The sequence below is a fragment of the Mus caroli genome, chromosome 10 (genome assembly GCF_900094665.2).
Source record: "Mus caroli chromosome 10, CAROLI_EIJ_v1.1, whole genome shotgun sequence".
Taxonomy (NCBI): Eukaryota; Metazoa; Chordata; class Mammalia; order Rodentia; family Muridae; genus Mus; species Mus caroli.
Genome location: NC_034579.1, coordinates 107,628,946 through 107,646,107, shown reverse-complemented (window position 1 = coordinate 107,646,107; position 17,162 = coordinate 107,628,946). Strand labels below are relative to the sequence as shown.

Genomic DNA, 17,162 nt, shown 5'->3' with positions numbered 1-17,162 from the left:
AGTATGCCTAAGCATACCCACAAGCAAAAAACATTCTATTTTAACATGTAGCCAGAATTCAAAATCCTTGCTATGGAACACAATGTGATATTTGTCTTTGCAGATACAGAGTCCATTTTAGGATGGACCTGAATTATTGTGTGTTTACTAAGTGTGTTTAATAAGTCTCATAATATTAGGTTATACTGTGTAGATGAGAGTTCTCTTATGTGAAGACTGAGAAGACCAATTTCAAGAATATCTTCATTATAATTACAGACATGAGAATAATGTTTTAGAGCTTAATTTTCAATAGATTTAGAACACCAGTATTATTATCTATGTATCTATCTTTCTATCTACCATGTATTACCTACCTGTCTGCCTACTTATCATCTGTCTGTCTGCTTGTCTCTCTCTCTCTCTAAACACACACACACACACACACACACACACACACACACACACACACACACACACTTCTCTTTCTCCCCTAATATCCCACTCTCTTCCCAGTGGTTTGTTCTCTGTAACAAACTGTCCTTTGGAACAGTAGGGAACATGTGCATAATGACTTAGGAAAAGCATTTGTGAGGTTGTTTTTTTTTTTTTAATGTATGTGAAAACATACATTGATAAGCATACTAGTGTTTGATTTAAGTATTTAGTTCTATTAGTTTGATAAACACACACACACACACACAAACACACACACAGACACTCACCCTGCCCTCATTGTAGCTTTTTAAAAATATTTCCAAACTACCAATGATTCAGATACTCATGGGCAAGTAAATAAACATCTATCTAGATCTGTATCTGAATCTATCTATACCTATATTTTTTGTGATTTGGTAAATAACTTGATAATATAAGTCATTGCTAATAAAACTGCATAGATAAGTTTAAAAGCACTATGCTGAGTCAAAGAAGTTAGACACACAAAAAATATTCCTCTTATATCTTCATTGAAGTGTAACTATAGAACATCCAGAATCTATAGCGATAGGAAACAAACAATGGTTTCCTGGTACCGGGAGCTGGGGAAAGTGGCCCAGGGAACTTCTGGACAGGGATAGTGTGTTCTATGTCAGATAATGTCCACACAGAGTTGGATTTATTTGCCAACTTGCATTAAGCTTTCCCTTAAAATGAGTGCTTTTATTGCATAAATATTCATCAACTTAACACATTATAGGTTACAGACTTTTAGAGCCTAGGCTGGCAGGTGAGAATGTACAATGTCAGGCCTGGCAGATTGTCAAGAAAAGCAGTTGAGATCGTAGTGTAGCCACACTGACATAATCCAGCTATGAGGAAACCCTGCTCATTACAATTTTATTATAGATTGCAAGGTGCTAAGAGATGTTTTTCTGTCATGCGAAAGGTCAGAGAGTGGTTAGGAGTTGGGTAAAAGGAAAAGTTACAGCTTATGATCAGAAAACAACTTATAAAGAGAAAACAAAAATCTTCCCATGGAGCTATAAAGGCTCTAGCAGGTGCTTGAAGAATGTTTGGAATTAAACTGCTTTGAAAGGTGGTCTCCTCATCTGAGACTCCAAAGTGGGTCTGAAGAATATTTTCCCCTAGGTTAGAAAAATGACTGGAGGTAGTCTCAAGGATGTGTGTTAAAAGCAAAATTGGGAGCTAATGCTTGAAATTCTTTGATTTTTGCCAAAAGATGATCTATATCTCTTAATAAAATTTAGATGTATAATTTTATACAGCTATTCATTTGATGTAGATGATTTTATTTTTACTCTATAACTTTCCTGTTGGAAGTACAGGATTGCTTAAGTTATTTGAGATCTCTCATAGGAAAACATTTTTTCCCTCTGTCTTATGTAGTCAAGTTTTTATTTAGAGACAGTTGAGAATCACGTGCTTTTAGAAGAAAAAATACAGAAAGATCTTGTGTAAATAACCATAGCTGGGTTTCCTACAAAACTACCACCCTACATCAAAACGAGATAACACATTGATTATGTTTATTAGATTTCTCCAGTTTCACTGGCAGTGATATGAGTGTTTAAATGTGTTTGAGTGTTAGTGAGTTGTATATAATTTAATGTTATTACCTGCATATTCACATGACCACAGATAGGGTCAGGATACAGATTGATTCCATCATCACAAGGCCCTCCGATGTCTGATATTTAACTTTTCTTTCCTTTCATGCATCTGGACCTGCGGGTTGACTTTACTGAAGAACTCCAACTCATCATAAATCCAAATGGACACACCACAGGTTGAGGAGCCATTCACTTCAGGATGTCTAGATTGCTTCTGCTTGTAGGCTACTATGAATAATGCCACTGGACATTATTTTTATGTTTTTATGGGTAAATTTCCATTTCTCTGGAGTAAGTGCTGGAGTTAGAATCACTGGGTTGTACTGTAACCCTGTGCTTGGTGTGTTGGATACTGCATACTTTAGGGCTGGCTTCATTCCCAAGAATAGTTGGGCAGCACAAATAGGATTTGATGAATTTTTAAAAATGGAGAAAAGTCTAAGTTTGGGGGTAGGGAGATGGGGTTGATATTGGGAGGAATTGGGGCGTGAATATGATAAAATTTTGCTGTATGACATTCTTAAATATTAAGAAAATATTATTTAAAATGTGATTTATGTTGACAAAAGTGAGAAAATATTATATCAGTTACAACAACCTTTCTTACTTTTTTTACTTTGGGCTCTTCTTAGCCATTCTAGTTTGTACTTTTGATAAGTCTTTTGGACTAAGCTTGCTGATCCTTCAAGAAAAATCCTGCTTGACTTTTGATTGGGATTGCTTTAATCCTGTAAAGTGACTGGAGGAGGATTGAAATCTTTGCTATGCGGAGTCTTCAAACCTATAAACATGGTACTTCTGTTTAGTTTGGTCTTCACTGATTTCTTTCATCAGAATTTTAAAGTTTTCTGTATTTGTGTAGTGTGTAAGCTTTGTAAACATATATGTAAGCATCTCGTTTTCCTTCCTTGGATTGATTGTAAATGTGATTTAATTTTGATTTCTATATGCTTTACTATTAATATATAGAAATGCCCTAGCATTTAAAAGCACAAGATTCAATGTCCAGCATGCAAAAAATTGAGCATAGTGACCTATACCTTTAGTTGTGACTCTAAGAATGTAGAGGCAGGAGGAACTGTAGTTCAGGTTACCCTGGGCTAGATTAGAATGCATCTATCTATCTATCTATCTATCTATCTGTCTGTCTGTCTGTCTGTCTGTCTGTCTATCTATATCTATCTATGCATTTGTCTATGCATGCATGTATGTATGTATGTATGTATGTATGTATCTATCTAATCTATCTATGCATTTGTCTATGTATGTATGTATGTATGTATGTATGTATGTATGTATGTATCTACCTATCAATCAATCATCTATCTATCTATGCATTTGCCTATGCATGTATGTATGTATGTATGTATGTATGTATGTATCTATCTATCTATCTATCTATCTATCTACATACCTATTTACCTATCATCTATGAGATTGATTATTTTGTACTTATCTTGTGTTCTGTGACCATATTCAAATATCTTTTTACGTTTTATATGTTCAGAATCTGTGAGATTCTCTAAATAGAATCATGTCACTTAAAAATAGGAACCGTTTTATCTCTTCCTCTCAATCAACACACACACACACACACACACACACACACACACACACACACACACTCACACACACAAACACATCTTTTCCTTGCCTTATTTCAGTAGTTAGAACTTTGAGCACTATATTGAAGAGTAGGAGGGGGAAACTGAATCTTTCATTATTCTCTATCTTAGGGTAAATTATTCTCAATTTGCCACTAGCACTATCCCCAAAACAAAATGTTAAGTACCTGCAGCATATCTTTATTTTCTAAATCATGCAACATTGAAAACTAGAACACTAGTTCTATAACTTATGTATATTTATTAAATGGTTGGTGTAAAAGCATTCTCTGTATAAATGAATGCAATTACCAAAGAATAAATAAAAATAAAGAACATTTAAAAAAAGAATGATAGCTGTAATCTTTTACACAATGGCCTTTGTAAAAGAGCAGTTTTAGCTGTACAGAAATCCATAGTGGAGAACACTGTTTTCCCATGAATGCAAGTTCTCTCCTGCAATCAGCAACTCCTGCCAGAGTGGCATCCTTGTTGTAAATGATTAATGCCATTAGGAGTTTTATGAGAACCATTTGTAAAATTTAGATAGTAGTTGTACATTACTAACTCTCAGGGAAGCTTAATTATGCACGAGTATTAAATTTCATTAAGTGTCCTGTGTTTATTAATGGATATGCCCATTTTCCTTAGCCTGAGAGTTCTCCCTCTTCAGTACATAAACTGGGGGCCTATGATAACAAACTTTGCTATGAAAATGGAGGGAGTCTGAGCGGAAAGATAAGGGTCAGTTATAGAGGATTTCAAAACATAAGGTTTAAAGGAGTGGCCTTATAATATTACAGTAATTCTCCAGTGCACAGTAAGGCATAGTGGTAGTCAGTAGTATCAAATATGAGTTATCAATAAAGGCTAGCACAGAAAATATTGCATGTACACTTGAGTTATGGAACAAAGAATAGACTGTTGTTGATGGAAATACAAAAGCCACGACATTTTAGAGCTCACTGCACTTTGAGTGTAGTGACCTCATTCCAAATCTAACAATAAGCAGTGATAGTTCATTAACTTTACTAGGATACATAATCTACTTGTTACTCTTTATTTTCATTGTCATTTTTGGGGGGATTAAAATATAATTAAATTACTTTTCCTTTTGTCCTCCCTCCAAGATTTCACATTTACTTCTCTTTGCTCTCTTTCAAATTAATGACCTCTTTTAAAAGAGACTATTTATTTATTTATTTATTTATTTGTTGGTTGGTTATTTTATTTATTTATTTACATTTCAAATGTTGCCTCTCTTCCCAATATCCCTTCTGCAAATCCCCATCTCATTCTTCCTCCTCTTCACTTCTAAGTGGGTGCTCCCCCACCTACCTACCCACTCCTGCCTCACCCCTCTAGCGTCCCCCTACACTGGGGCATCAAGCCTTCACAGGACTAAAGGCCTCCCCTCCCATTGATGCCGGATAAGGCCATCCTCTACTACATATGTAGTGGGAGCCAACCTGCTCAGTCTATGTTATGTTGCTGTGTGTATGTTTCCAGGGTTGACCATTTGGTATTGGATCACTACTTGGCATTCTCTTCCCTCAGGAAGACTATTCTCCCACTCATTGTCTATCTTCCAATCTTTCCTATCCTTATTTTTTCTATCTATCATTTTTTTTTTGTCCATCTATGCATTGATCCTCCTGATCCTCCTTTGCTGTTCTTCTACTGTCACAGTCACTTCAATCCCATTAAATGCAACTCTGACTCCTCTAGGCCTACAGTCACTTGGCAGATGGTGGTACCAGAGAAAAATTAATTCAGAGCCCTTAATGTTGTATGAACACCTAGGCTTAATGATCTTAAGGTCTATTTTTCATATTTGATTTCTTTTTATTCATCTAATGTATAGCATTATAATGTATTTCCCCCTTTCCCTCAAATATTCAAAGTTTGCCCCAAAGTTTACTCAATTGATGGACTTGCTTCTTAGTTCACTGACAAAGTATAGGCAATAGTCCACAAGTGTTAACAACCATCTACTAGCACAAGTTCTCACCTAACTACATTCCTTCTGGATCCTATGGATTAATTGTCTGACTTCAGACCAAGACCCACGCTTTAGGTCTGGTGCCTGAGGGACAAATCATGCTCATATGTTATAGAAATTGAGTTTAATACTCACAGATAGGCAGCAAAGAACAAGAGAGGTCTGGGATCATTGTAGCTGCTTGCAAAGCTCAGGGGAGTGTCAGGGGTCTGATGAAATCTCAGTCACATGTGTTGCTTGTGTCACAGTTGAAAGACCCTGGAAGGCAACTCATGCTGTTACAAATCTACAGGCAATGTGGTTCGCTGGGTGGTACTTGGAAGGACATCTTGTTTCTTTAAGAGACAGGAATGGACTCCAGGCCATCTTCGCAGATCCTCCCCACCAGGAGATGCTGCATTCTCTAGCAGCCCATCATGAGATGTTACATTCCATAGCAGGAAAAGGGTCAAAGAGGCTCTTTCATGCAACTGCTCCCAAAGCAAGGTATTACATTTCCATTAAGTACCACAGGAAAATGCTCAATAGTTCATCTACACATTAATAGATCAGAGAACATTATGTTGATCATTTTGAACTGAACTTTAAAAAAATAAATATTTTTATATATGTTTTGTCTGCATGTGTATCTGCACCACGTGGATGCCTGGTGTTCATGGAAGCCAGAAGAGGGCATCAAATATCAGATCCTCTGGCATTAGTCTTGAGCTACCATGTGAATGGTGGGAATCAAACCCAGGTGGTCTGCAAAAGCAGTCAGTTCTCTTACGTGCTGAGACATCTCTCCAGCCTTTGAGATCTTAAAAATTTATATTCACGGGGCTGGAGAGAAGGATCAGTGTTTAAGAACCCTGGATGCTCTTTCAGAGGTCCTGAGTTCAATTCCCAGCCACCTCCTGGTGGTTCACAAGCATCTGTAATGGGATCTGATGCCCTCTTCTGGCATGCAGGTGTACATGCTGATAGAACACTCCTACACAAAATAAATAAATCCTAAAAGAAAATTTAAAAATTATATTCACAAAATAATAAGTGAATTCCAGCAAAGAAAACCTGTACATATACCCAGGAGGACCTACCCTCCCAGAGGAGAAGGGGAGGGTGTTGATTAGAGAGAACAGAAGAGGGGGCTGCATTTGGGATGTAAACAAACAAAAAAATTAATAGATAAATTAATAATAAAATAAATAGAAATTATAGAGATATGCTCACCATACCATATATACTGCTGTGAAAATATCTTTATAGGACATAGAGGCATGTATGGTAAGTATGTGCAATGAAACTTTAAAGGAAATGAACAATAAATTGATCAAATTTGAAAAGAAAGAAAAGTTCCACTGTCAAGAAAAGAGAGAAGAGCCATGGGCGCACAGTTATCTGAAGAGATACTCCACAAAGAATGTGGATTCATCCTTTCAGCTACTCAGTGCAAACATCCTGGTCTTAATCCAGAGATTTCTTTCACCTACCCATGTTTAATCCTTCGGCCAAATGAGATCAGTTCTCAGCACCCCCACCTCCCTGGGATACCATTTCCCTTCAAAAATATCTTGTATGAATTATTTTAATTAATTCTCCAAACTCTTCTTTCCCTTTTCGATTGCATTTGCGCAGCATCTAAGGTGGAGGTGATGTGTGCCATGGCACCTGTAGACCAGAAGACAACTTGCAAGAGTTGGTACTGTCCTACTACGTGGCTGCCTGGGAACTGAACTTAGGTCAGCTGCTTTGGCGGTGGGCTCTTTTACCCATGGCGCCATCTACCTGTCCCTCCACTACCCATTTTCTTTCTAGGTTTTATCTTCTAATGAATCCTCATCAAAACCATCATAAGGCCTTTTCTGAAACTCAGGATGTATTATCACGGTCCACAGTCTAAAATGTTTCAATGGCTTTCTTCCATCCTGTATAAAAATAAAAGGGTTCAGAATGGCCTATAAAGAGGCCACAAAATGACCACCCCCAATTTAGCTACCTATCACTTTTCTACACTAATCTACTTTTCTCTACCCTAACTTGCTCTACTCCAGCTACAGAACTCTACTTCTGTTCTTCAGACACCTTTCCCCTGGTTATCTCAGTGCTGTTGCTCCCTTCTCTCTCTCAATGGTCTCTACATACATCATTTTATGAAGTTATTTATTCACATGTGACACTTACCGTTACCCAATTGTTATGCTTAATATTGTAACCCCTGTTCCTTGGCTCCGCATTGCCTAGATCTGAATTCTTTACTTTCCATACATTTGTTATTGGTACTATTTGACTAATAATTCCCACAGGTCAGGAACTTGAATGTTTTGTTTTCTATGCCAACAGCAATACCTTTACCAACTGTTGCTTAATGAGTATTTGATAAACACATGTATGAGTAAATGCATACAAAGCTAAGGTGACAATTTTAGTCCACATTTCAGGGAAGAAACCTTGCATTCGAATACGTGCATTTATTGATACACTGGAAAGAGATCATGTGAGTTGGGAAACACATCCCAGCTCCTTTCTGGGGAAACAGGTCTGTTGAAAGGTTTAGAGCAGACTCTGGGACAGAACACTTGGGGTGTCCTCATCAGAAAAGAGACATGAATTCCTGATAGCAGCTTCCTTGCATGAACCAAACTGTGCTTGAATATGGCGCCATATGAAATGATCAGTAACTGTGATATACATATACGCTGCAGTGATTCATTCTTAAATACGCCAGTCTTGGAGGAAATGGCAGTATCAACAGTGGTTCTCTTAAAGTTGCATATAATATTGCCTGGTTGCACCCTGTACATTTTTTGACCATTATCTTTGTTACTGTCACAATTGCCCTTGTTATCATCACCATCCTACTGGAGTTATACTGAGGGAAAAATCAAAGACTATTTAGCAGTATGTTTACCAAGTTTCAAAAAGCCACATCAAAGCAAAAGAAGTAAACTACATCTTTAAATCCAAGGCAGGGCCATTGTTTCTTAGATATGCCTATCAGGATAGTTGCTTAGGATTTAAGATAGTCGTTTGCTGTTGAGTTCTTTCTCTCTCACCTGTCATTGCTGGAGAAAGGTGGCTGGTCTCATTTTAGTGAAGGAAATCTCAATTTATATCTCCTGAAGCTTCTTGGCCTTTAACAATGTCTCACACCCCCGAGGCAAGTGTGGCAGACCATTCCTACTCCTCTACTTCATGTAGAGGAAGACAGTCCAGAAGACAGAAACATTTTCAAAGTGAGATGCTCACCTCCTGACTTCCCTCTTTTTCTTGCTTCGAGTGAAGGAATTTAAATCTTGAGAGCAAGAAGAGAACAACTGCTGGAGGCCCCTTAGTGCCTTCACTTCAAGAGCAGTTTAAATGTTTAGTCCAGAAAAATGGAGGCCAAGAGTGATCAAGATGAACGGGACCGAGGAGACGGCTGAATGGATGATGAAGGGTGGTAGGCAGGGAACTCTTCTGCCTTCCTTTGTCTCAGCAAGTGATGCTTTAATTATCTGTCATGGGGATGAGCAGAGTATGGGAAGACAGTTCACGTTTTGAGTACGTTCTTACGGTAGGGGAGATGGTGCTCCCTGAAGGGTGTGGAAGGAGAGAAAGAAAGGAAGTGTAAGTAAGAGTAAAAGTATATATAATGTATATAATATATAATGTATATAATCTCAAACTACACTGATTACATTCTGTTGACACTGGGCACATGGGCTACATCAAAGGACAAGGGTGCATAGGATAGGAGAGCAGATCTTCTTCTCCCCCACATGTTTTATTTTTTGAGAATTTTGTGCAAAGTGTTTCAGTCACATTCTCCCTTCCCCACTCCTCCCAGACCTACTCCACCACGTGATTGATTGATTGGCACCACATAATTCGTCCGTCTTACTGTCCACCGTTAATGCTATCATTGCTAATTTCAGCCTATGTGGTCTTTTACCTGCAATTTCTGTCCAATGTGCATTGTTTTAGTAGCTCTATAAAGTTGAAAAAATTAAGTTGAATATTAGTAAGTGGGGTCTATTTGTCATCTATCTATTAATGATTTCTTTACCTATTAAAAATCAATCAATCATCTGTCTGTCATTTAGCTATTTATCTATTTTTGAACAAATATTATTCATCCATCTATCATCGATTGATCTATTATCTATCAATCTCTTATCTCTTATCAGTCACCTATCATCTGTCTGTCTGCCTATTATCTATCTATTGATCGATCGAACGAACGATTGATCTATCTATCTATCTATCTATCTATCTATCTATCTATCTATCTATCATCTATTTAACTATTGATCTATCACCTATCTAATCTATCTAAAGGACATCTTTATCTCTTACCAATCACCTATCTATCATCTATCTGTTTATCTTTTATCAGAAATCTATGTATTATCTGTCTATTATCTATCTATCTATCTACTTATTATCTATCTCTCTCTCTCTCTCTCTCTCTCTCTCTATCTCTATCTATCTATCTATCTATCATCTATCTATCTATCTATCTATCTATCTATCTATCTATCTATCTATCATCTCTGTATCTCTGTATCTCTGTATCTCTGTATCTCTGTATCTATCTATCTATCTATCTATCTATCTATCTATCTATCTATCTATCTACATATCTATTATCTATCTCTATCTCCCAGCTATCTCCCATCCATCTATCTATCTATCTATCTATCTATCTATCTATCTATCTATCTATCTACCTCTCATCTATTTTTTATATATAAATCATCTATCATATGTTTATTTACTATTTATATATCAGTCACATGTCTATGCTCTATCATCTCTCTGTTTATCATATTTCTATCAATAGTTTTACACTTATTCTTTCAATTATACAGGGTTCATATTAGCCCACACCTTTCCATATTTGAACCTTTTCTTGTACAAAGTTCTGGGACTCCACACATATCAGTCGTCATTGTGCAGAACTTCTAACTTGCTTAGGAGCCTTCTGTCCGTCAGCCTTGTCTCCATGGATTATTATGGAGAATAAGGGAGGGGTGTCCATCATTTTAAAACTGAACTGTGCATACTGACTGGCTATGTAGGCTTCATATAGACACAGACATGGGAAGGATTATTATCAAAACAGCAAAGTCACATTGTGTGAGGATTTTATTTATTCAACTTCAGCTTGGAATACAGAAAAATATTATCTTTGCTGTAGCCACTTTATACCTGTCTGTGTATACACACTGATGTGTAAAAAGGAATACACAAATTTGTGATTTTCTGCATTTCGTGAGCCTGCTAGCATATTTTAGGGCAGATTTGAGCATATGTGCTGCTCCTTTTACACGTGCACATCAGAATCCAACATTCTGTGAAGTATGTCTCTAGGGAATGATTTAAATTGTCTCAACATATAGTCAATTTATCCCCCATTGCCGAAAAATAATTATTTTGGTTTCCAGACCTGAAAATGAAAGGATTAGATAATAATTCTTAGCCTATTGTTTTATTCAAGGGAAAATGGTATAATTTTTATTTGTTCATATCTTTAAAAAAAAGAAATAAATGCTTTCAATTAACACTGTGGCACAATGTTTTTAAGCTTAGACACAAAAAGTAGAGTCTAGTTTTTGACAAATAAAAAATAAATGTTTTGCTAGTAATTATCAGGAGGCAAGAGCATGCCTACAAAGCATATATACCCCAAATGTGCTGGGCCAGGAGGAAGACATGAGACTTAGGTTAGAGAAGGAAAAGTCAAAGCCAAGCACATTGAATGGAATGTTAATCCATTCAACATATAAGGAGGAAAGACTTGATACAGACATCTCTCTGTTTCTATGGGGGATGCTTTCAATTCTAGGACCAATGTTATACACTGTGTGCACATATGTTGACTCAAGAATTCTTAATATAAAATGCTCAAAATATAATATGCTTATATAAAAATGCAACATTTGCATACAACCTATGAATATCCTTCACATATTTGAAACCATCTGAAGATTACTTACAATATTTAATGTGATATGTCCCTAGATAAACAGTTTCTTAACACTGTATTTTATAGAGAATAATGACAGGAAAAAGCCTATATATATTCAATACAGACAGATGCATTTTTCCCTTGAATTGCTTTGAGCCACCAAGGTTGAATCTGTCCTTGAGGGCCTAAATATATAGAGGGCTAAACATATAATCCAGACTGGCTTCTTGTGTGGTTGGATGCTCTTGTCCTGAAGAAGCTTTCGCTGGAAACACAAGAGCCACGTCAAGAGTGACAGTCCAGGCTGACTCTGAAGTCTCAGTCTAGATTTGTCATTTTTGATAGCTCATGCTAAATTACATTCTATAAGGTTTATACCAGTTTACTGAATTGGAAAGATGTTTCTAAATGTGATTTTTAAAGCCCATTTCCAATAGTGTCTCACATATTTGAGAGGGACCATTTAGGAAATATTTAGATAAAAATTATGTTTACCTGGGGTATTTTTCATCATTTCCCCTCCTCTCTTTTGGTTGCTAAATAACTAACAGGAAGTGGACACTAAATTTTCTGAGAGGAAGCTGGAGTGTTTTTCTCTCATGAGACTTTTCTAGGTATTGCTGGCACAGTACTAGAGCCTAAGGGCATGGAAAGCAGTAAGTGCCATTCGTCTGTTGATCTGTTTAGTGCTTATTAACTGTAGATGTTTGGAGCTGTTGTGGGATAACTGATAATTCTCTAGAATCATGGAGGATTGTCTGAACCTCGTGTAGTCAGATACATACATACATACATACATACATACATACATACATACATACATATATCTCAAGTAAAGGGATCCCTATGCCCTATGGAAGAGTTAGGGGAAGGACTGACGAGCTGGAAGGGATTGCAACCCCATAGGAAGACCAACACTGTCAACTAACATGGACCCCTCAGAGCTCTCACGGACTAAACCACCAAGCAAAGAGCATATATGGGCTCTTCTGTGGCCCCCTTCACACATATGTAGCACGGGGTTGACTTGTCTGACCTCAGTGGGAGAGGATGTGCTTAATCCTGTAGAAACTTAATGCCCCAAGGAAGGGGGATGCTGGTGGACATGAGGTGAGGGTGGGTGGGTGGATGAATGGGGATGAGCCCTCTCAGAATCAAAGAGGAGGAGAGATGAGGTGAAGAACTTTAGGAGGGGAGACCAGGAGAGGGGCAACATTTGGAATGTAAGAATTTCTCCCGTGGAAGGGAAATGCAGGGACAAAGAGTGGAGCCGAAGCTGAAGGGAAGGCCATCTAGAGACTGCCCCACCTAGGGATCCATCCCATCTGCTGACACCAAACTTAGACACTATTGCTGAGGCCAAGAAGTGCTTACTGACAGGAGCCTGGTATAGCTGTCCCCTGAGTGGCTCTTCCAGAGCTGGACCAATACAGATGCAGATGTACACAGTCATATGACTGAGCATGGGGACTCCAGTAGAGAAGTTAGGGCAAGGGCTACAGGAGGTAAAGGGGTTTACAACCCCATAGGAAAAACAATGATATCAACCAACCAGACCCTCCTCCCCCCACAAGAGCTCCCAGGGACTAAAACACAAACCAAAGAATACACAGTGTGTATCCATAGCTCCAGCTGGATATGTAGCAGAGGATTGCCTTATCTGGTATCATTTGGATGGGGAGTCCCTTGGTCTTTGGTAGGGAAACTGTAGGCTACTGAGGTAGCAGTAGGTGGGTGAGTGGGGGAGCACCCTCATAGAGGCAGGAGAGGGAGGAGGGGATAGGGGACTGGTGGAGGGGAAACTCAGAAAGGGGAGAACATTTGACATGAAAAAAATAATCAATAAAAAAGAAAAATGTTTTACATATATATATATATAATATATATGTAAAGAAAAACATGTTAAAACATGAAAAAAGTTTTCAGTAATTGTTTATAAAAGGAAAGAGATAAGCAAAGAAACCTATAATATTTAAATTATTTAGTGTGTTGGCTTTGGGGTAATTGTTGCTTTCTCTTAATATTTAGATACTTTATTATTTGTGTACTAATAATTAGGGAAGGTCCTGTTTCATAAACTCTCATAGCTATTGACATACTTTTAGCCCTCTCCAGTTCTTAGCCAATGGCTTCTAGGAGAGCAGTAAGCTTTCCTGATGATCTATATGTTGCGTTCACTGGGGCTCTGGAATATCAGTGAGAACCACGTGGCTAACACAGAGCAGAGGTGGATTTTGGAGTTGACTACCTGTACTTCAGAAATGTCAATGTACCTTTTCACGGTGCCACTGTTGGAATTACTATTTTTAAAAAACTTTTCATTTCTTTAGGCTTGGGTATTGTGTATCCCTTTAACTTGGACCCCTGACAATGCAATGTACCCTACATTTCTGGAAAAACTGAAAATGAAGTAGTTCATAACTAGACACCCAGGCTTGATCCGCCTTGGAATCGTGGACACAGACGGGAGGAGAAACTCTGGAAAGCCGACGCTCCTTTATTGCAGGCAGGCAAAGCAGGCAGAGACGGATGAAGTGTGACTGGGGTCCAGAGCACAACCCATTCTCCTGTTTTAATGTAATTCCATCCACCTAGCTTAATATATACAAGGTGTCTTGGCAGCATTAACGTCTGAGCCGTAGGCAATCAGATCTGAGGGCTCATTCTGCTCAGTCCATAATGTGGATTATGTTTTATAATATTGCTAAGACTTGATTATTTGTACATCCTGCAAGGCATAGCTCCTGCACTGAACATTTAAAAAGAGAATTGCTACAGAACATTGAACATTAAACAGGGAGCTACTATAGGTAAATCTCACCAAAATAAAGAAATGATCCTATAATTGCCATATTAGAGCTATCTATTTGGATAATTATTATCAGCTTGGCCATCCTGGCAAGCTCTGCGAATGAGAGGGTGGCACAAGGAACAGCTAGTGCATTTTATTACAGTTCAGGGTAGACAGAGACTGATAAAGCCCTTACATAAAACATAGGAAGTCTCCACTCTCATCTCCTTGAGTCTGTATCTTCATAGATAGGTACAGATAAATAAGACACATACATCCCAGAGGTGACCTGATGATCCTAGGAAGTGGTTGTCAGCATTCATGTGAACCTACAGACATACATTGACATAAAACACATCATTTGCTTTAAATGGGGTTGATTTTCTGTCTAGAAGACAAAATAGAACACGAACAGCCATCCCTTACTGAGTTTACCTAGTTGAATGTTAGTACTTCTAAATATGAATCAATATTCATTACTTCCCTACATTGGAGGATTAAAGGAACAAATGATCCTTAGAAACTGAAAATGAAACCCCACAAGAAATGTCAAGAAAAATATCCGATGCGGTCTCATTTTTAAGAAGAACTGGAAGGCAATCATATAAGCCTTTTGACATTAAAGGAAAAGGCTGTTGCTACCTAATGTAGCCCAATTAATTTGGATCTGCTTAATTTGAAATCAGTAACGGAGTAAGATAGAATGCAGATTTGCTTCTTGGAATTTTATTTTAAAGGCCTCATGTATAATAAGAATGCTATAAAAGTACAAAGATGAAATTTGTTAGTGGAGTTAGGCACTGCATTAAGTGGAGGTATTTCTTATTTGTATCCACTGTGGCTTTTATTCCCCAAGCTGTGCACAGGAGCCAGGAATTTTCTAGAGAAGACTATTCAGAAGCTCACCCAGTTTACAGTGAGAGAAGACATACTTTTATTATTAAGGCTGAAATTGAAGCACAGGAGAAAAAATGAAAACATATGGTCCTCAGGCAAGAGAGTATCCTTTGCTGATATATTTGTTTAGGTGAAACTCCGAGCAAAAGAACCTGGTGAGTGGTGGACATTTAGAGTTAAAAGGAGGATGGCAGATCCATTGTTGCCATCCCAAGGAATCCTTTGCTTTGTCTTTGAACCAAATTGGAAGGATACAAAGTCTGTCAGAAAGTCAGGGAGAGATTCAATTATCAAAAGACTCGAAGATTAGCAATTAAAATCCCTTACTTGAGTTGGAAGTAACAACACATCACTTACAGAGGTAAAACATGTACATCCTCCATGTTAAAAATGACCAGGGAGTGAAATTCTTAAGGTTTGGCAGTATGTCCGGTAGAATTTGACTGCCCTAGTTCTGTAATCAGATTTTAGCGACTCTAAAAAAATAACTTAACTTCTTGTCATTATATATATGTTGGCAGCATAGATGATATTTAGGTGATAGTTCAAATCTAAGGCCTTGTTGCCATATCCAGGAACAATTACTTCCTGAACAATACGTTATAACCTTCAACTCTAAAATAGGGCAAGAGTTCTAACACAAGTATTTACCTATGCAAGACGTCAAGGTGACTGGATTGCATACTACTTACTCTTGTTCTGAAATGACTTCATAAATGCAGTTTTAAAATCTGTTTCCCTACCACACCGCATCCACACACATGCACGCACACACAGACACATGTACACACTTACCTATAAAAGCAGTGTGTTCAGGTGGAACTATTCCTGTTTGTCTGGCTAGATAAAAGATAATTATAGCATCTTTAATACATAGAGGGTGTTTGGGAGCCTAACACATTCCCTGTGTTTCTCAATTAAAAAAGACATTGCCGTACACTATCCTGCCTCTTTCCTTTTTCCCTTTATAGCAGCAGCATAATTTCAGAAGAAATTGAGTAAGGTAACTCAATGCAAATTCATTCAATCTGTTGCCAGAAGTAAGGGCATACTGACTGAGTCAGATATGAGAGCTTTGAGAAAACAGGATTAAGCAGCATTTCAGATTCTCTAGAATCAATTCCCACAGGCCACTGTTGTAGAAATGATGATCCTGAGTTAAGAAAAAAACATTTTATTTTTCTTATGGAAGAAAAAAAAAATCACCAGGTAGAGCTTGCCACTTAGGCGATCCTAGATACGTTTGGTGATTATCCTGTAAACGAACATCGATTGTGTGCGTGCGTGTGTGTGTGTGTGTGTGTGTGTGTGTGTGTGTGTGTGTGTAGACTCCAATATTTTCAATCTCTGAGAAATTGTTCTGGTGTCCTGAATGGATGATTGCAGAATTGTGGCAAGTATCTTTTGGTGAAGTGGTTGTTTCTTTTAGAGAAAAAAAAAGGGGGGGGGGTAGCTTCACTATGGTATTTTCTAATACTAGATTTAATACAGCAGAAAGATAGATGGAAGGACAGAGACCAAACTCCAAACTGAAGCCTCTTTAGTAAATATTATGTTACTGTCTAACCCACAAGGTGGCACTAAAGAAAACAGTGACAAAAACGAAGATCCCCGGCAAAGCTACTCACTAAATCGACTCGACTCTGCATTTTATTCTAGTAAGGGAATGAATCCTATTTGATGAAGCCACTACCCACATTGTAATATGGTAATAACTCCAAACGTCTCTCTCTCTTCAGGGTAGTTGTCTTTTCAGGACTGTTGTGGAGCAGAGAGTTCCTTTCAATTCCAGAGGTTGTCATTTTCTTTCGTTTGCTCATTTTTTTTCTTTTTAAATCATAAGATGAACTATAATATAATAAGATAAGACAAAAATGAACACATT

At 37.7% G+C, this 17,162-nt stretch overlaps 1 pseudogene; it reads left to right on the top strand.

Moving 5' to 3' along the window:
* The first annotated feature begins 3,189 nt into the window (after positions 1-3,189).
* On the top strand, positions 3,190-16,657 carry LOC110303956 (annotated as a pseudogene).
* The last annotated feature ends 505 nt before the right edge of the window (positions 16,658-17,162 follow it).